This window comes from Canis aureus, chromosome 9 (genome assembly GCF_053574225.1).
Source record: "Canis aureus isolate CA01 chromosome 9, VMU_Caureus_v.1.0, whole genome shotgun sequence".
Taxonomy (NCBI): Eukaryota; Metazoa; Chordata; class Mammalia; order Carnivora; family Canidae; genus Canis; species Canis aureus.
In genome coordinates this window covers 73,933,984-73,956,159 of record NC_135619.1, presented here as the reverse complement: position 1 = coordinate 73,956,159, position 22,176 = coordinate 73,933,984, and the positions used below count along the sequence as shown (strand labels likewise).

The 22,176-nt window shown below is 39.4% G+C and overlaps 1 protein-coding gene across 3 annotated transcripts in view; it reads right to left on the bottom strand.

The window, feature by feature from the left end:
• The window catches only part of RCOR1 (REST corepressor 1), a 130,043-nt gene that overhangs the window by 58,886 nt on the left and 48,981 nt on the right, over positions 1-22,176 (bottom strand). The gene's annotated exons all lie outside the window — the stretch shown is intronic.

Below are 22,176 nucleotides of genomic sequence, written 5' to 3'. Positions count from 1 at the left end.
GTTGGGGGAGCAACTTTCCTGGAGGCTTAAGCACTCAGATTGCTACGATAAGACCAACCAAGACAATCTCAAATTCAAATTCAAAGATGACAAATACTTGAAAAAAAACATACTATTACTGTGAGAGTTTGCAGATACTGTAATTAAAAAATACAGAATCATATATGAAACGTTTAAAGAGAATTTAGCATGGATGAGCAACAAAACATCACCAAAAATTACCAGAAAGATTTGAAAAAGAACCGGCTGGTACCTTAAAATAAAGAAAAATCATCCAAACAAAAAAATAAAGTGCCGGGGTAGATGCAGTTGAAAAGCTGCAAAATCTAAAATACTATTCATAATACAACACAGAGATAAGAACATAAATATAAGAGATAGGTTAAGAGCTGTGGAGGATGGAAAAAAGATTAACCTATGTCTAATCAAGGTCCTAGAAAAAGAATACAGATTTGAGGAGGCAGTATTTGAATCAATAAAACCGATAATTTTTAGATATGATGAAAGACAGGAATTCACAGACATAGGAAGTGTGTCCACTGAGAAGGATTAAAAAAAAAAAAAAAAGAACCTAGGTCTCATTATGGTAAATTTGAGATATTTCACAGACAAAAAGAATAATCTTAAAAATTGTCTGAGACAATTCCTTATGAAGTTGGGCTTAAAAAGCACCTTACTACCTAGCAGCTCAATTTCTTTATATGTACTCAAGAGAAATATTTATCCACAAAAAGAATAGCAGCCTCATTCATAATAGACAAAACTATAAACAATCCAAGTGTCCATCAACAGATTAAGAACAAAGGTACAATCATACAAAGAAATGCTACATAGACACAGAAGAACAAATTGCTATTACAAGCAACCACATGGATTAATCTCAAAATCAAAAGAAAACAAAGAACAGAAAACCCCAGTAAAGAATATATGCTGCATTAATATGAAATCCATGAACTAAGTGAAACCCATTATGTGGTGACAGAAATGAGACAGTGGATGGTGGAGGAGGGGTGGTAACTATGTGGAGTGATGGAAATGTTCTTCACCTGGTCTGAGGTGTTAGATAAACATAGTTATATATGATTGTTAAATCTCACTTAAGACATGCATTTTATTGTGTGTCAATTATACCTTAAAAAAAAAAAAGACCTTTCATAAAAGATTGGTATAAATGTTAAAAGCCTGAGAGAAAAAGATGACCAAAAATAAAATGACAGTAAATTCCCAAGCACCAGAAGCCAGATATAACAGAACATCTTTAAAGTGGCAAGGGGAAATCTTAAGAATGTATCCTGCAAAACTCTCAGAAATATGGGCAAACTACAAATGTTCTCACATAAACAACAACTTTGGGAGATTTTTTACCTACACTAAAGAATTTGCTCAGGAAATAAAATCCTGAAAGGAAGACTGATACTTAAAACAGAAATGGTAAGTAAACAAGATTTTGTAAACACTGCCTATAAAAAATAAAATCATGTCCAATTTAAGGGCTTTCGATAAAAGAACACTAAAATTTTGGAGATAAACAACATGTAACTCAGGGGTAGTGAGTCACAGCTGAACCATCCTAAAGATGAAAGATTAACTTTAGAAGTTAAATTAAGAGTACAGTAAAACTTGAAGAATAGCCATTAAAGTTAGTATATATAAACTTCTAACCCAGTAGAAGATAGAAAAAGGAAAAACTCCTCAACGAAATAAACTGAAGTGTGAAAAAGGAAAGTAAAATGACATGACAATTGTAATTTTATATGCCCCTGATTAAAAGCAGCATCAAAATAAACGTGGCAAGGGGATCCCTCGCTGGCTCAGCGGTTTAGCGCCTGCCTTCGGCCCAGGGCGTAATCCTGAGGTCCCGGGATTGAGTCCTGCATCGGGCTCCCTGCATATGGAGCCTGCTTCTCCCTCTGCCTCTCTTTCTGTGTCTCTCATGAATAAATAAATAAAAACCTTAAAAAAAATAAATATGGTAAAAATTGATGGAAAACGGAAAGTTGACAAGTCACAATACTGGAAGATTAATATATCTGTTGACCATCCAAACAAAAAATAAATGATACACAAGACCTAAGCACAGTGAACAATTTTTATTTATTGGACATACTTTGAAGGATGCATCTAGTGATTAAGGTATAAACACTCTTCTCAAGCAAATTTACAAAGTATCTACAAAATGACTATCTATGTACAAAGCCATATCTAAACACATTTCAAAGAATAGGTAGCATAAACATTATACTGTGTATAAACCACAATGCAATAGAGCCAATAATCAAAAAAGATAAACCAAAACTCTTCTTACATCCAGATATGATAAAATACTCTTACATAATCTTCGATCAAGGAAGAAACTTTGACCAAAAAAAAATTAAAATCACTTAAAACTGAACAACAGAAGGATGCCTGGGTGGCTCAGCGGTTGAGTGTCTGCCTTTAGCCCATGGCGTGATCCGGATCCTGGGATCAAGTCCCCCACTGGGCTCCCTGCAAGGGCCTGCTTCTCCCTCTGCCTGTGTCTCGGCCTCTCTGTCTCTGTGTCTCTCATGAATAAATAAAATCTTAAAAAAAAAAAAAACACAAAAACACAAAAGCTGAACAACAGAATACTACAAACTTACAGGAACCAATGGAAGAGGTAACTTGCCAAAAATTTATAGCTTTAAGCTCATAATAAATTATAGAGGCTAAAAATTACTTTGCTAAGCATCCAACTTAAGAACATGAAAAGAACAATAAGATAAATCCAAGGAAAGAAAGACAGCAAAGAGCAGAAATTAATGAAACAGAAAACAAAGATACAAAGAAGGGATTATCAAAACCCAAGTTGGTCTCTTAGAAAAAGCTAATAAAATAGGCTAATCTCTGCAGAATTTGAGAAGGTACAAATAATTTTAATCAAAAGTGGATATAATTCCAAGTCCATTGGAGATTAAGGAAAAAAACATTATCAACGACACTCTGCCCAAACTTGAGAATTAAGGCAAAAGGATTATTTTTGTCCAACAGTATAAATGCGTTATCCCCTTTTCTCTTGTAGTGGTTGTAGGACTAGGAGCAACTGTTAAAAAGGCACTGCTCTAGGGGCACCCGGCTGGCTAAGTCCAGGGAGCATGTTGACTCTTGATCTCAGAGTTGTGGGTTTGAGCCCCATATTGGGTATAGATTAATAAATAAACTTATAAAACACACACACACACACACACACAATGGGATTACTCATCAGTAGGAATCAAGCAAATAATAAAGAAATAAAGCTTTAAAAACTTGTAAATTCTTGAGGTGCCCAGGTGGCTCATTAAAGCATCCAACTCTTGATTTCTGTTCAGGTCATGCTCTCAGGGTCATGGAATCAAGCCCCATGCCAAGGTCTACGCTCAGTGGGGGGAGTCTGCTTGTCCCTCTCCCTCTGCTACACTCCCACCCTGCTCCTTTTTTTCTTTTTTTTTTTTTTTAAGATTTTATATATTTGACAGAGAAAGTGAGAACAAACAAGGGGGAATGGCAGGCAGAGCAAGAGAGGAAGCAGCAGGCTCCCCACTGAGCAGAGAGTGCCATGTGGGGCTTTATCCCAGGATCCCAAAATCATGACCAGAGCTGAAGGCAGACACTCAACAGACTGAACCACCCTGATGCCCATCTCTATCTCTTAAAATAAATAAAATCTTTTTTTAAAAAAATTGGTAAATTCTTGGGCAGCCCGGGTGGCTCAGTTTAGCGCCACCTTCAGCCCAGGTTGTGATACTGGAGACCCAAGATTGAGTCCCACATCAGGCTCCCTGCATGGAGCCTGGAGCCTGCTCCTCCTTCTGCCTGTGTCTCTGCCTCTCTCTCTCTCTCTCTCTCTCTCTCTCTCTCTCTCTGTCTCTCTCATGAATGAATGAATGAATGAATGAATGAATGAATGAATGAATGAATAAATAAATAAATAAATAAATAAAAACTTTTTAAAATTTTTTAAAAATTGGTAAATTCTTATTCTTTTTTTAAGATCTTTTTATTTATTCATGAGAGACACAGACATAAGCAGGAGAAGCAGGCTCTCTATGGGGAGCCTGATGCAGGACTCAATCCTAGGACCCCAGGATCACGACCTGAGCCAAACGAAGGCAGATGCTCAACCACTGAGCCACCCAGGCATCCTGGTAAATTCTTAAATGTCCCAACTGGTCATCTATACTTTCAGTATATCCTAAGAAACTATGTACCCATAAATTTAACCTGTAGGTTAAATATAGGTTAGGAATCAAAAATCATTTTGTCACTTCAAAGTTTTGGCTTCAGGGACACCTGGGTGGCTCAGTGCCTGAGTGTCTGCCTTTGGCCCAGGACATGATCCTGGAGTCTCAGGATCGAGTCCCGCATCAGGCTGCCTGCATGGAGCCTGCTTCCCTCTCTGCCTATGTCTCTGCCTCTCTTCCTCTGTGTCTCTCATAAATAAATAAATAAAATCTTTAAAAAAACAAACAAAAAACCAAAGTTTTGGCTTCTGATTTCGGACATTCAGAAGGAAATGTACATCAATCTGAATGAAGAACATTACTAGTTTATTACTACTATTGCTGTTTTAACTAACATATATACTTACTATGTAGCAGGTGCTATGCATTTTTATATGTTGTTAGCTCATTTGATCTTCCTAACAACCCTACGAAGCAGGTACTATCATTATCATAATTTTACGGATTAGAAAATTAAGGCATAGATAGATGAAATAGCCTGCCCAAGATCTCACCCATTAGCAATAGATTCCAGAGCCCATTATGTTAACTATTACATACAAGGCCCACATTTCAGAGACACTGTAAGTTATCAGAAGTATAAACAGATCAAAATCAAAAGCTAGAGTATGGGGTATACGTTTTTCCCCCTCACAGTATTATCCCATTAATTACCCTAACATTTAAGAATTCTCAAGCGACAACAGTTTGTCTTCTATAAATCAAATAAGTCCAAACCCATTTTGGTATCTAAATGCTTGTATCTTTCTACAATCAAATGATATGCTTGTCTGTCTGGTTCTCATTTTTAAACGCTAAAAGTTTAAGTTGGAATAAATAAGTCTGTAAGTTTTTAACATGAGCTCTCTGGAATTAAAGTCTAAAGTAAACAAAGAAATATTATAAAGCCCTCAAAAATTCAAAATTCATCCAAGTGCTCCTGAATTTGAGGAGAAATCTGACAAACCCTACCTCTGCCAGGTGATGAAAGTCATCAACAGCTGGTAAGTTAAACTGACAGTATGAACCCTTGGTTACAGTTACCAACCTCCAGGTCATCTTAACCCTTCCTCCCCCACTTCCTGCCAGGCTCCTAACCCCAAACCACTGAACTCAATTATGCCTCCTCAACTTTTCTTTTCTTTCTTTCTTTCTTTCTTTCTTTTTTTTAATTTATGATAGTCACAGAGAGAGAGAGGCAGAGACACAGGCAGAGGGAGAAGCAGGCTCCATGCACCAGGAGCCCGACGTGGGATTCGATCCCGGGTCTCCAGGATCACACCCTGGGCCAAAGGCAGGCGCCAAACCGCTGTGCCACCCAGGGATCCCTCCTCAACTTTTCTTAAATCACTCTCCATCCCCACTGCTACTGCCTTAAGTTGAGTTCTTCACCTTTTCTCACCCTGTCTGGAACTCTCCTGGCTAACCAAGACCTCATACATGGACCTATCCTTAAAGCCAGTCTCTCCGCTCTGGCTAGAACAATCTTTCTCAATAACAATTCCAATCAAATCATTTCTGATATTTAAAATCCTTCGTTCCTTAAGTGTGGAATGCACATAGTGTCTTCCTCAAAAGACGTTATGGAAGTGGGGGAGAGTAATTAACCTCACAGTGGAAATACCTGACAAATACAATCTCAGCCAGGGGATGAAAATCAACATCGACAGAAATTGAAGCATGTTACTAGTATGTGTCCTTGATATGTGATGAGAATGGCACTTTACCTCTGGGGTCTTCCTCCCAATACCTTTGGTCTAACCATTAGAACATCAGACAAATCCCCATTGATGAACATTTTTTTAAATTCCTGACTAGGGCACCTGGGTGGCTCAGCCAGTGAAGATCTGCCTTTGGCTCAGGTCATGATCCCAGGGTCCTGGGATTGAGGGCCACGTTGGTCATGGGTCGTATTGAGGCCCACGTTGGTCATGAGTCATTTGGACTCCCTGCTCAGAGGGAGTCTGCTTCTCCCTCTCCCTCTGCCCCTCCCCCTGCCCACACAGACACTAATAAATAAATACAATGTTTAAAAAAGCAAAATAAAATTTCTGACTAGTATTCCTCAAGACTGCCAACATCACCAAACACAAGGAAAATCTTAATACACTGTCACAGCCAAGAGAGCCTAAGGAGACACGGCAACTAAACGGAATGTGGCATCCTGGATCCTAGACCAGGAAAAGGGCAGTAGGTAAAAACCAAGGCAATCTGAATAAATTATGATTATGGATAATAATAATGAATCAATATTGGTTCATTAATTTTAACAAATGTACCATACTAATGTAAGATAATAATAAAAGGGGAAACAGGGAGCAAGGACATACTCAGGAATTCTCTGTACCATCTTTGTAACTTCTGTAAATCTAAAACTATTCTAAATAAGTTTACTTTGAAAACAAATCCTCCCACAGCTTCCCCACTGTCTTTAGGATAAAACCATAGCATCGTAAGGCCCTACACAATCTGGCCAGCCTTTCTAACCTTATGTCCCGTTCTCATGACTCATCTATCTACACATGATAATTCTACTGCTGTGCCTTTTTACTTTCCCACGTCTTTTCTCTTACATTTCCTTCTCATAGCAATGTCCTTGGCTACCTTTTCCCACCAGCTGACTCTCATTAATCTTTCAAAATAGCCCAAGGATTACCTTCTTTGGAAAGTCTCCTATAACTCTCCAGGCCAGGTGAGCAGTCCATCCCTGTTCAATACTTCGTAACACCAGGGATGTACTCTCACAGCTCAGACTCTTTTCATTCATGGTTTGCATAAAGAAGATGCTGCAAGGGCGCCTGGGTGGCTCAGTCAGCTAAGCATCTGCCTGTGGCTCAAGTCATGATTCAGGGGTCCTGGGATCAAGCCCCGTGCCGCGCTCCTTAACTCCGCGAGGAGCCTGCTTTCTCCCTTTCCTTCTGCCTACTGCTCAGCCTACTCGTGTGCTTTCTCTCCCTCCCTCTCTGTCAAATAAGTATGCAAAATCTTTAAGAAGAAGAAGACAATGACAATGACATTGCAAAGGCCACTGGCTCAGCCAGTGGAGCATGCAACTCTTGATCTCAGGATTGTGCGTTTGAACCACACAGCAGAGATTACTTAAAAGTAAAAAAAATCCTTAAATTTTTTTTTTAAAAAAGGAAAAACAAAGACACACTGCTGCTGGGCTAAGAAAAAGGGCTCTGTAAGACTCAATTATTATGGTAGCGATTATTATAAGTTACTTTGGGATCAGAAAGATCTCATTAACTCTTACTATGTGCCAGTAACTGAGCTAAATAAAGTACTTTACATATCTGTGTGTAAAATGCACAAAACAACCTTATGAGGTCAGAACTGTTCTACTCTAGGTTTGAAGAGAGGGGTTTTTGCATCGAACATAACACTGGCCAGGATCTGAACTCAACATATGAGACTTAAATCCCATGCTGCGTCTGAATCCCATCTCAGCCACCTTGTCCCTGAGTGATGAGAAACCGTTTCATCAATCCCTGTTGAAAAATGGATAATAATGCCTTCCTTGTGTCCCGGGTTCTGTGAACATTAAAAAGGGCACATATTGGGCAGCACCGGTGGCGCAGCAGTTTAGCGCCGCCTGCAGACCAGGGCGTGATCCTGGCGACCCTGGATCGAGTCCCACGTCAGGCTCTCTGTATGATGCCTGCTTCTTCCTCTGCCTGTGTCTCTGCCTCTCCCTCTGTCTCTATGAATAAATAAATAAAATCTAAATATATATATATATATATATATATATTTTAAAAAGGGTACATATTAATAAATACCTGGTATCTACTTAATAACAACAATTGTCCTCTTCGGTCTACCCTATTAGACTGAGGTCCTTGAGACCTTGAGACCTCTGTGTCTTCACTGTCTAGCACATTTGAGGTGCTTCATAAAAGCTGAGTAAGTTAAAATGCATAAAGTAACAAGTCAGGTGGCAACTCATGGAAAACTTCAGAAAGGGAGCAGCTTATGTTCTATTCCAGATCACCCCAGCAAGTCCAGAATGAAAGGCTGGCAGCCACTCCTGTAGCTCTGACCTCTAGAATACAGCCCTCACCCTCATTTCTTGCTCTTCTCTTTTTACCAGTGCTCTATCTTCTAAGGGTATAAACTCTATCCCCATGGTCAGGCTATCTCATACCTACCATGATTCACAATATTCCAAGCTGACCTCAGAACTAGTTGTTGTTGTTTTAAGATGTTATTTATTTATTCATGAGAGACACAGAGAGATGCAGAGACATAGAGGGAGAAGCAGGCTTTCCACAGAGAGCTTGATGTGGGATTCGATCCCCGGACGGGGATCACGCCCCGAGCCAAGGCAGACGCCCAACTGCTGAGCCACTCAGGCATCCCGACCTCACAACTAGTTGTATCAGTGTCCAGTAACCTGAGTCAGCCAATGCCTGAAAAATGTCCCTTTCCTGATTCCCAAGAAGGAAGTTAGATTCTAGTCAAACGTCACTAAAGTAAACTGTCTACACTAACAACTGGATTTCTTTACTCAGTTTATTTTGTCTCACTCTTCTGACCTACAGGTGCCTTGGACTTAGACTCAGTCTTCTCTAAAAAAAATATAAATACTTTTCTTCAATGCTATCAATTTAACTAACTCATTGTTTAACACCACAGTAATATATCATCACCTACAAGGCACCTAAACACAGAGACTGGGGAGGTTGACCCCATAACACAACATTCCCAATATCCTCACCACTTTCCATGGTCCAGCAAAAACATCAACTACTTAACTGCCAGCTGAGAATGTATCTTTTGAATTACACACATGTTCTAAGAACTTCCTTATGAAGAACTGAGTTAGGAAAATAGAACATGGAATTCTTTCCAAAAGTTTGGCAGAGCAGGATGTTAGAATTGGGTATAGAGGGATCCCTGGGTGGCGCAGCGGTTTGGCGCCTGCCTTTGGCCCAGGGCGCGATCCTGGAGACCCGGGATCGAATCCCATGTCAGGCTCCCGGTGCATGGAGCCTGCTTCTCCCTCTGCCTCTCTCTCTCTCTCTCTCTCTCTCTCTCTGTGACTATCATAAATAAAAAAAAAAAAAAAAAAAAAGAATTGGGTATAGAAAAAGTAGCCACCAAAAATGTGAACAGATGTGTGCTGTCAATTAGCTCAGACTTTCTGAAGGGTAGTTTGGCAATGTTTACAAAGTTGTTCTTCAAGTACTGGTAAAAATGGCAATAGATTGACAAAAGCTCAAATATCCAACAACAAAGACTTAAAGGTTGGTACAGCTATGTAGTAGAAACCATGCACACATTACAAGTTGTACAAGTACACTTCATGTGAGGAAACAGTGAAATAAAACAGCAGACTATGAAGAAGCACTGCATATTAGAGAATCATCCAACAGAACAATTCGTGTCCCACTGGAATTATGTTTCCATAAACACAACTACATACCTTACGGGGGCCTCCCAGGGCTCCAGTAACCCCTGTGCTCACCTCTAAGCTCCATGGACAGAAACTGCTCTCTTCCAGTGCTCCATCCAAAGCTTAACACTTAACAAATATAAACTATACTGTTGACTAAATTTTTCATAAAGAGAAACTATTTTCTTTTCTCTTTAGTCTTATGAGGTTAGGGGGGTTGAGAGTATAAAGGAAAGCTACTGATGCAGTTTAATGAAAAAAGGAATGAATATCTAATCTTCTGGTGGAATAAAAAATAGCACTATGGGTCAAACTTTTTAAAACTTACATAATTATTACTGACTTTTCTAGAATTAATCCAGATTTGTGAGGGTTTGATTAGATTCCAGCCTCCACAATCTCTCTTTACAGTGCTTTATCCCTCTGAAAAACTGTTGTAAATTTCTGGTCCCATGCAGTCTAAAAAGCACTGTTAGTATGACAAATGCAGAGTAGACAAAATTTCTGACTATAATGACACCAACCTAATCAGACCCAACAAAGAGCAGTATTCAAACAAGCTGCGTTCCAAAAAGCACAAAACCAAATTAAAAATAAGACCTTTTCACTGTGTTTTTAAAATAAGAAGCAAGGAATTCCTCCCTTTTTGACATATGATGAAATACAAACAATTTCATAACAGACCTTAGGGGGGTACCATCTCATTCCTATAAGCAATGACCTTATACTGTATATGTAGTCTGAAACGACAAATATTACTATTCTAATTCAAACAGTAACAACTATACAAAATAAACCATGTTATACCCCAGAACTCAGGAATAGCACAATATACAATTTTACTGGTTGTTCTCTTTTAAAAATAAATCAATGTATAAGATTATAATTTATGCACATCAAACCATATTAAGGAAACTTCTTTCCTTAATATTATATTTGAAGATGAAAACCGCTCTATAATTTCTTCATTAGCATATTAATCTGGTAATAACACACTTTAACAATGGCAAAAATCCAGATGCTGTCAATTTCTTGTTACTAGTCACAGAAAAGGTACATCTCTTTTCTTCTTAATTTAGAACAGATTGAAAATTTTATTACACAAGATATGAAAAGAAACTTAATTTTTGCCCAAAAGGTATCCTAAGCAAAAGCATCTATTCAAATTTCCATATTTACTAAGAAAATCACTTACAAATCACAACAAATATCACCTTATACATCAAATTCTTAGAGCTATTCTATTAAAAAGCAGCAAAATGTTCACATTCAGCAGAGCACTTAAACCATACTAACTCTGGTTCTCATCTACAGAAAACCTACTAAGGGGAGCTGGTTAAATAGAGGAGCTCAGAGCTCAAACTACCATGGGTTAGAAAACAATCACAGGTTAGAGTTCCTGTTCTGCACTTAAAAGTTTAAGACACTGTAAGTTTCTTGAAAGGAAGCCTTTACCTTCTCATCTGGAAAAGGCAGTTAAAAAGAATCTCTATCTCACAGTAAAAGAATGAAATGAGACAATACATGTAAGGTGGTTGGCTAAATGCCTTGGCTCACCTTGAGTACTCTACTTACCAAATAATTGATTACTCTTAATATGAAAGCCAAGTGTTAGGAATTAGACAAGCAAAAACAAAACAAAACAACAAACCTGAAAATAACTGAACATAACTTTCCTGATGCTTCTTGGCTATGGGTATCTTCTCCATATCCAAATGCTGGTCTAGGCCCCAAGTGACTTGTTCAGTTTGCAATAACATCCTTACCAAACTTTCAGCTGCTTCTACTTGCTTCCAAATCCAAATCTATCCCATAAACAACCGTAAGAAATATTTTCACTGTACAGTCTGTGTGATACTACTTCATATTACCTTGCAAAATGTCTCCAAAATTCATGCAAGCTCAGAAATTGACTCAAAATATTCAAGTGACAACACCATAGATGGAGTTTGCTTAATTTGTAAGTAAGGAAACCATACTCTAGAGACATGAAGTGTCTTGCCCAAGGTGATATGGTGTCAAAGTTGGCTTTAATGCAGGGTTCCCATCCCTATTCCAGGTGTTCTCTCAACCATACTTGATTACATTCAGTCCAGACCTTTCTTGTGTAAGAAATAAGCCTAATTCCTAGACCTGGCACTTCACAGGAATTTTTGGTAAAACAAGTCAAGTTTTTCTATTTTTGATAATATTATGTTATCTGGCATCAGAATAACCAATATAAAAATGGAAGACATATGGACCCTAATGAATCTGGTACTTCGCTATTTATTTTTTTTTAATATATTTATTTATTTATTTATTTATTTTTATTTTTTTATTTTTTTATTTTTTTTTATGATAGTCACACACACACACAGAGAGGCAGAGACACAGGCAGAGGGAGAAGCAGGCTCCATGCACCAGGAGCCCGACGTTGGATTCGATCCCGGGTCTCCAGGATCGCTCCCTGGGCCAAAGGCAGGTGCTAAACTGCTGCGCCACCCAGGGATCCCTACTTCGCTATTTATAAATGCTGATGAGATGAAGAGACATTTGTTTGATAGTAGAGATCTCATAACTTTTTATCATCAAAACAAACCTACTTATTCATTTGCAAGTAAGTGGTTCAGTAATCTATTCAAATATTTGTGGAGATCCTAAGTAAAGCATTTTTTAAAACCAAATAAAAAGCCCAATAAGCCAACAGAAAAAATGGGCAAAGAAGATATTTTCCTAGAGAAAATTCCTGCAGCTTCCCTGCAGAAGAATTTCAAATAATCTACATAAATACTCCCTTCCTCTAGGAGATGGAGATTAATTCCCTCCAAGTGTGGGCTGTGCTTAGTAACTTGATTTCAAAGAACAGACTGTGAAAGGGGGTTGGAGTAACTTTATAGCGAAAAACCTAGTAAACATTACCTGGGCTAAGTAATCAACGTTAACATAGCCAGTGAGAAGTCATGATTACAGCACATATACTGCACTCCAACTCCAATATGATGAAATGTGAAGGGCACTTTATCTCTGTAGATTCTTCCCCAAACCCATGATCCCCATCTAATCATAAGAAAAAGGTCAGACAAACTGAGGGATTTCTACACAACACCTAAATCTGACTCTCAAGATCATGACTAACAAGTTAAGACTGAGAAACTATCGCAGACCAGGGGGGACTGGGAAGGCAGCAGGATGAATACAACATCATACCCTGGCCTGGATTCCAGAGCAGAAGCAGCACACTAATGGGAAAACTAGCAAAATGTGAATAAAGTCCAGAGCTTGGTTATTAACAGTAATGCACCAATGCTGGCTTCTTAGTTTTCACAATGCAATGTAATGGTAATGTCAGATGTTAACACTTAGGGAAATTGGGTGAAGGGTAGGATAATCTATCATATTCAGGAAAAAGGGGGGGACTGGTAGCCACTCTCTTGCTGAGAAAATAACACTCTCAAAACTCCCAGAATTAGAGCCATAAACCCGTGAAAAACATCAAAACTATAGTTTGTAGCTCATTTGTAAGTATTTTATTTATTTTGAGAGAGAGAGAGAATGAGTGGAAGGTCCAGAGGGAGAGGGACGGAGAGAAGCAGACTCCCCACTGAGCACAGGACCTAACATGGGGCTCGATCCCAAGACCCCAAGATCATGACCTGATCTGAAACCAGATACTTCACTGACTGAGCCACCTAGGTGCCCCTGTGGCTCATTTTTTAACAGAAAGATCACTCAGGGGCACCTGGGTGGCTCAGTGGGTTAAGCATCTAAGTCTTGATTTCAGTTTGGGTTGTGATCTCAGGGTCATGAGATGAAGTCCTGTGTGGGGCTCTGTGCTCACAAGGAGTCAGCTCGAGGATTCTCTCTGCCCCTCCCCCCACTCCCACACATGCTCTCTCAAATAAAATTTTTAAAAATAAAATAAAATTGCATTAGATAAATAAAAAAAATAAATAAAATTTTCTAATACCAGAAAGGATGGCTAAGACTGAAAGTCGTGTTTTATACTCCAGGTAGTTTTCCAGTGTGATGACACTCTAATTACACACCAATTATAAAGTTCTCTCCATCTTCAAAAGCCATTAACTAATTAATCCTCAGAACATCTCTATGCTATATCAATCTTACTTGAAATTGAAGACAACTTCGCTAGAAAGGTTAAATAAATTAGCTCCACGTGGAAAGAATCAATCTAGGATTAGGATGAAAATACTTGAGTGGGTTGGTTGTTTATGTATATATGTATGTAACCTCTACCCTCAGTGTGGCACTTGAACTCATAACCCTGAGATCAAGAGTTGCACACTCCTCCGACTAAGCCAACCAGGCATGCCAAAATACTTGTGTTTTTAAAAAAGAAAAAGACGGATTTATTTTAGGAGTGAGAGCACGAGGTCGGGGGGAGGGGGATGGCCAGAGAGAGAGGGAGAATCCTCAGCAGTCTCCCCACCGAGCAGGGAGCCTGACTTGGGGAATCAATCCCAGGATGACCTGAGCCAAAGGCAGACACTTAACCAACTGAGCCACCCAGGCGCCCCTCATCTTGGTTTTTCTTTTCTTTTTTTCTTTTTTTTTTTAAGATTTTTATTTATTTATTCATCAGAGAGAGAGAGAGAGAGAGAGAGAGAGAGAGAGAGAGAGAAGCAGGCTCCATGCAGGGAGCCTGACATGGGACTCGATCCCAGGTCTCCAGAATCATGCCCTGGGCGGCAGGTGGCGCTAAACCGCTGAGCCACCAGGGCTGCCCTTGGTTTTTCTTTTATACATACCACCAGTGGGAGAGAAAAGACAGGACAAAACAAAGGGAAGATACCTACTGATCAACTCTTACACGCCAGAACTTTCATAAACCTTTAGCTTGTCATCATTTCGATTTTCTAAAAGAGATACCAAAGCCAGTCTTAAAAAAGTGGAAAATCATAAAAATACAGGAAAATGTCATGATAAAATTAAAAAAGCAAATTACAAGACCTGCCACAGGAAAGGTACTGAGAGGAAGGAATACCAATGAGCTTCACAAAAGAAAAAAGTGTCTGAATGTGAGTCATTCAGCTTCCTGCCATTCTAAAGTACAACAGCTAAGATACTCCTTTGGAAGCCAGTGTCAATACACACAGAAGAAACTAGTAAAAATGGTTCCGGGGTGCAGGGGATGGGGGTGTTGGTGGCTAAGAACGCAGAAGTCTTCTTTTTATTGTACAAACCCTTTTGCATCTTTTAATTCTGTACCACATACCTGTATTACCTATTCAAACATTCAATTAAAAAATTTTGTTTTAAGTCAACCACAGGCAAAGAGGTGTGACCAAGACCAACAATTATAAATCAGGTGCATCAGTCCTGATCACCTCTCTCTGCCAGGGAACACTGTCGTTCTAAAACACCCTTCTCTCTAGGCCTCCCACATCACAGAAGGGGCTGTGTTGTCAGCACCCCAGAGACATCATAAGGCATTACTCAATGACTAGCGCAAATGAGAATGAAATCTCATCTTTACTTACTCTTTACACCCAACTGCCCAACTCAGAATGGAATCCATATTGTACATGATGGTTATAAACACGTAAAATGAGTCTTCTGAGAATTATTAAGGAATAACACTATAAAATCCAACAATTATTTTCTAACAGCTTTCTTCCATGCTTCTCTGAAATCGTGCAGACACACACCCTTCCCATTTTATGTGCACAGTTATATATTCTAAGTACATCCATTATTTATCAATAGTAATATTTTTGGGGATCCCTGGGTGGTGCAGCGGTTTGGCGCCTGCCTTTGGCCCAGGGCGCAATCCTGGAGACCCGGGATCGAGTCCCACGTCGGGCTCCTGGTGCATGGAGCCTGCTTCTCTCTCTGCCTGTGTCTCTGCCTCTCTCTCTCTCTGTCTGTGACTTAAATAAATAAATAATAAATAAAATATTTTTTAAAAAAATAGTAATATTTTTGTCTGGAGTGCCTGGGTGGCACAGTCGGTTAAGCATGTGACTCTTGGTTTTAGTTCAGGTCATGATCTCAGTGTCATGAGATTGAGTCCCAAGTCCAGGTCCACACTCAGTGAGGAGTCTGCTTGAAACTCTCTCTCTCCCTCTTCCTCTCTCTCTCAAATAAATAGATCTTTAAAAATAATAACAGGGTGCCTGGGTGGCTCAGTTGGTTAAACATCTGCCCTCAGCTCAGGTCTTGATCTCAGCATACTGGGATGGACCCCCACATCCTTAGCAGGGAGCCTGCTTCTCCCTCTCCTCCCTGCTCTCTTCTCTCTCACTATTTGTCCCTCTCTCTTGTAATAAACAAATAAAATATTTAAAAATAGTAATATTTTTGCAACTGGAAGACAGAAAATGTTAAAAGTAGGTGGTTGCTACATATCTATCAAAAAAAAATCTCAGATGGGGATCCCTGGGTGACTCGGTGGTTTAGTGCCTGCCTTTGGCCCAGAGCGTGATCCTGGAGTTCCGGGATCGAGTCCCGCGTTGGGCTCCCGGCATGAAGCCTGCTTCTCCCTCTACCTGGGTCTCTGCCTCTCTCTCTCTCATTCTCATTCTCATTCTCTCTCTCTCTCTCTCTCTCTCTCTCTCTCTATATATATATATATATATATATATATGTATGTGTGTGTGTGTGTGTGTGTATATATATATCATGAATAAATAAAATCTTTAAAAAAAATCTCAGCTGGGAAGCTGGTTCTAGTAATACAACAGAATATACTAGCAAGAAATGGCAATTTGGAGAATTTTCACCCAAATTAGGGTCTCAATGAAAGGACAGAACATACTTAAACACAAAATATTTAAATACAGATGTGGAGGAATGGTACAACACTTGAAGGAACTGTTCAGAGCAACACATAGACAGGAAAGCTTAACATGTGGGAGAAACAGACATAATGCAATCACATAAAACACTCGGTCGGGGCAAAGGTCTGAGAAATGTGAAAACCGCCAAAGAAGGCAGAATAGGGTAGGGGGAACCTGTAACGCACTTCCCACCATTCCTTCTTCCACCACGTAAATGGACACCGGAGGCTCAAGGTATCACTGTTGGCCATTCTCTAATGCAGCTAACATTTATTGGGGTTAGTGTGACAGTCTAATGTCACAGAATGACATCCCAGTTCTGCCTAGATTGAAGGACAGCTATCTCTCCATCCCTCGGTTTTCTCTTCCATAAAAATGGGAGGACATAATCCTTTCCTCACAGAGATGAAATAAAATAGCATTTTAAAACTAGGAGCAGGGCAGCCCCGGTGGCCCAGCGGTTTAGCACCGCCTTCGGCCCAAGGTATGATCCTGGAGACCCAGGATCGAGTCCCATATCAGGTTCCCTCCGTGGAGCCTGCTTCTCCCTCTGCCTGTGTCTCTGCCTCTCTCTCTCTCTCTCTCTCTCTCTCTCTCTCTCTCTGTCTCTCATAAATAAATAAATAAAATCTTTTTTTAAAAAATCAGATGTGTGCAGCTATCTAAATAATTAGAGAACCCATTTATTTCACAAGAACACTTACTCCTATCAACCACTTCCACTCCGGTCTCCCCTCATTAATGGCAATATTCAAAATTTACTGTCAAATTATTCTAGCCAACCACAGCAATTTACTATGCAACAATGACAACTGCACTGGCTGTTAGTAGGTTAGGAGTTAACTTTAAAAATGGGAACATTCTCTGGAGCACATGGGTGACTCAGTGGGTGAGTGTCTGCCTTTGGCTCAGGTCGTGATGCTGGGATCCTGAGATCCAGTCAGCATCAGGCTCCCTACAGGGAGCCTACTTTTCCCTCTGCCTACATCTCTGCCTCTCTGTCTCTCTCATGAATAAATAAATAAAAATCTTTAATAAGAAAAATTAGAACATTCTCATTAAGATATCTGGATTCTATTCTGAGTCCGAGTCTCAAAGCCTAATACAGCAACTGCTATTGAAGAGAAAACTAAACTATTCAGTACAAGGGTAAACCATCCAACATTAAAACATCTCAGGAAACCTGTTCCTAAGTTGGCTGTAAGGAACCACAACCCCAAAGAGAACAAATGGAGCCCAGTCACTTCAGAACTATTCTTTCCTGTGCAACAGCTACCAAATAACCAATAGTTTGCAGAAATTTCAAAAAAGTACCCAAGATTCCGTTTCCCCATCAGTAAAATTTGAGGACTGAACTTGACCTCTAGAGTCCATTTGAGAGACAAATGAAAGAGCAAAATCCTGTCACCATGTTTTCAAGTCTGACTTCCCTTTTCCACTGTCCAAAGAAATCCTATTTTGTTTGTTATAAGCAAGTATGGTAAGGTTTTTAAGATTTGTGTTTGTTTTTTCCACTCACCTCCCCCTGAAACTTAATACAGTGATGAAATAATAGACTAATCTTAGTCATTAAACCCTGGTGATTACTACAATTCTTCAAGCTCCCTCTCCTTTTTCTTCACTGCCTTCATATACAACCAATCTATTTTCTTAGAGATCACTACTCTTAGTGCCAATTTCTTCATCAATCAGGTTCTTTACTATAAACAGAACCAATTCTGCCACTAGAAGCAACTATAAGTGGTTCCCAAAACATCTAGGAAGGTAGGAGAATCAGGCTTAGTGGCCACAAAGGACAACACCAAAATGATCCCACAGCACTGCTCTCATGGAGACCTTATACTACATCTGCTGCACAAGGGCACTAGCCAGTGGCATTACTACTACAACCTGCTGCCTGCTGCCCCTGAAAGCTGGATGCCCTTCGGGTATACTGGGGCTACTTCACACCACTTGCTTCCCACTCTCAGTCTAGCGCTGGGGTTCGTGGAGCATACCTACAGCTAACTACAAAGAAGGGTGGTAAGGAAAGCATACTAATAGCTTCCACTTTAGGATTAATAAGGTGGGAAATCCCCCACCAAAGATAAGAGTGTTCTAAAGGTGCAAGTGGCCAAACTACATAATACCCACAACTGACACCACACCAGCCACTTCCTTCCCTAAGGCCCATGCCTAGTTTTTTCTCAGTTTATTCCCTCAAGTGCTCCCTAAAGCTCATGTTATAGCTCTCTTTCTGCTCTACAGAGTAGAATCATTTTTAACTCTATTAACCGTTTCTAGTATTTCTAAACTTGCTTATACTGCTACTGATTTCCTATCCAGTTTCAATAATATCTATTCGTTACTTTATGTAGAAAAGGAGGATTGGGCTTTCTTATACAAATCACCTCTCCCTTTCTCCAGTCATCCCACAATATGCTTAACATGTTCTGATTAACATATTAACATGTTTTGATTGATCATGTTAACATGATCAGTATTTTACTTATTTGTGACTATATAAATGCTATCCATAGATGAATCGTGTTGCATACTATTATTACAAATCCATTTTTGTACAATAGGTCTAATCTGGAATTAATAGTTGTCTTTTTTTTTTGTTTTTTGTTTTTGTTTTGTTTTGTTTTGTTTTGTTTTTGCCTGTTTGGTTTTCTATATACTCAACACCAATTCACCCCCTCCAAACTTCAACCACAAGTGTAAATCTCAGTTCTTTATTTCTTGAAAATATCCCTTTGGAGCCCTGTCTTCTTCACTTGACAATATGGATGGTTGGTGGATGCCTGCAAAGCTATGATCCTGAGATTTCTCATTACCATTACTGTAGGAATTCCCCTCATTTTACCCCACTTGTTAAATTCCCCATTTCCTGGATCCCATGTCTTAGACAAGCTTTCAGGAAGAATAAGCAAATAGGTAAATATACCAAGGATGATGAAAAGCAGGACTCTTAGTGTCAAAGAAGGAAGTTAAGAAAAAGAAAGAGGAAGATCAGAATGAACTCTACTGTGCCAGATTTTTTAAAAAATGGTGGCATTAAAAAAAAAATGGTGGCATTGTTATAAATTCAGTGTCTAATATACACCAATGTCTCTCCTAGTTCTGCCCACTGAAAGGCCTAGAGAAACAATGATACTCTGGCAGCAATGAGCACATCTAATACCCCAATCTTGGGACACATGGGTAGCTCAGCAGTTTAGTGCCTGCCTTCAGCACAGGGTGTGATCCTGGAGTCCTGGGATTGAGTCCCACATTGGGCTCCCTGCGTAGAGCCTGCCTCTCCCTCTGCCTGTGTCTCTGTGTCTCTGCCTCTCTCATGAATAAATAAGTGAAATCTTTAAAATAATAATAATAATAATACCCCAATCTTGGTTTCTATAATACTATTAACATCCACTAAAAGCAATCAGTCCTCCTTAAAGAAATAGCTGACTCATAAGGCAGGAAAAATACAAGATGAACTTGGAATATTTTGAAATATCAGCAAGCAAAGAAGTACTCAAAGAATGGTGGAAATTTGTCAAAAGAACAAAGGAGCCAGCCTGAAGGGGCTTTCACCAAAGCTGGAACAATCTGAGCATCAAACAAATAATAATAGTTATGAATTGTAATCCTTTGAGTAAAATGGAAAATCATGAGCCTACACGGATATAAATAAAGGAATAAATAAGTAGCAGAGAATTAGAAGCTACATACCATTTCCTCACAAAATACTTACTACAAATGAATTAGTATAAAAATACTTCTTATAGGCTGTCTGGGTTGGCTCAGTCAGTTAAGCATCTGCTTTCAAGTCATGGTCCTGGGGTCCTGGAAGGGGGCCCTCCATTGGGCTCCCTGCTCAACAGGGAACCTGCTTCTCCTCCCTCTGCCTACCGCTCTGCCTTCCTGTGTGCTCTCTGTCAAATAAACAAACAAAACCTTAAAAAAAAAAAAAGTTTCTTAAATGATTCTACAGTCCAGGGGCGCCTGGGTGGCTCAGTTGGTTAAGTGTTTGCCTTCAGCTCAGGTCTTGATCCCAAGGTCTGGGATCAAGCCCCACGTCATGCTCCCACTCAGTAGGGAATCTGCTTCTCCCTTTTCCTCTGTCCTTCCCCTCCCCTCCTTGTGTTCTAGCTCGCAGTCTCAAAAAAATATAACCTTTTAAAAAATAATAATAGTAATTCTACACTGCAGAATCCTGCTAGACACCAAGAATCAAGAGATGAAGGTTAGTATGGCCAGTAATAGCACAAACCTGTATCACGTATCTCCTGCTACAATTCACTAAGAAGATCATAGTATCTCTTCCACACTATCCCTGCACCAAAGCATAAAACTTGAATGTAATCACGAGAAAACCTCAGACAAACTCAATTCTCGGAACATTCTATAGTTGTATTCTTCAAAAATATCAAGGTCATAAGAGACAAGGAAAGACCAAGGAACAGTTCCAGATGGAGGGAAACAAAAGAGACATTAACAACTAAATATGGCACATAATCCAGGACTGGATTCTGGGCCTTTAAAGAACATTACTGAGACAAATGATGAAATTTAAATGGGTTTGTGGATTAGAGGTATTGCTGCATCAATATTCCAATTTCCTCATTTTGATAGTTATACTGTAGCTATAAAGAACACCTTTATTCATAAGAAATACACAGTGACATATTTAAAAAATGAAGCCCACAATTCCATAATAAAAAGACAATCCAATTAAAAAATGGAAGAAGATCTAAAAGGTCCAAACAACCACACTCAACATCAGCTGTGAGGGAAACACAAATCAAAACCACAATGAGATACCCTGTCACACCAGTAGGATGGTTATAATTAAAAAAACAGACAATAACAAGTGTCAGCAAAGATGTGGAGAAACTGGAACCCTCCCCCACACTGCTTGTGGGAATGAAAAAATGGTGCAGACACTTCGGGAAACAGCTTGGCAGTTCCTCAAAGGTTAAATACAAAGTTAACATATAACTCAGCAATTCTACTCCTGGCTATTTCCAAGATAAATGAACATATATTTCCACACAAAAAATTGTACACAAATGTTCACAGCAGCCTTGTTCATAGTAATTAAAAAACAGGAACAACAGGGGTACCTGGCGGGCTCAGTCAGTAAATCATGCGACTCTTGATCTTGGGATAATGAGTTCAAGCGCTATGTTGGGGGTAGAGTTTACTTAATAATAATTTTTTCTTTTTTTTTTAAGAAGTAGAAACAACACAAATATCCATCAACTAATGAATGGATAAATGTGGTATATCCATACAATGGAATATTATTCACCCATAAAGAGTAATGAAAGCCTGATACATGCTATAACATGGATGAACCTAAAAAAGTACTAGGCTGGGACACCTGGGTGGCTCAGTGGTTGAGCATCTGCCTTCGGCTCAGGGCATGATCCTAGAGTCCTGGGATCAAGTCCCACATCTGGTTCCCTGTGGGGGGCCTGCTTCTCCCTCTGCCTATGTCTCTCATAAATAAATAAATAATATCTTTAAAAAAAAAGTACTATGCTAAGTGAAAGCAACAAAGAGTCACTTATGATAGGATCCTGTTACATGTAATGTCCAGGATAGGCAAATCCAGAAACAGAAAGTAGATTGGTGGCTGCCTAGGGCTGGGTGCTGGGGAAAATGGGGAGTGGACTGCTGGTGGGTGCAGGGTTTCTTTTAGGATGATGAAAACATTCTAAAACAGATGTAGTGATGGATGCACAACTCTGTAAATATGCTAAAATCACTTAACTGTACACTTCAAATGGGCAAATTATATTTCTAT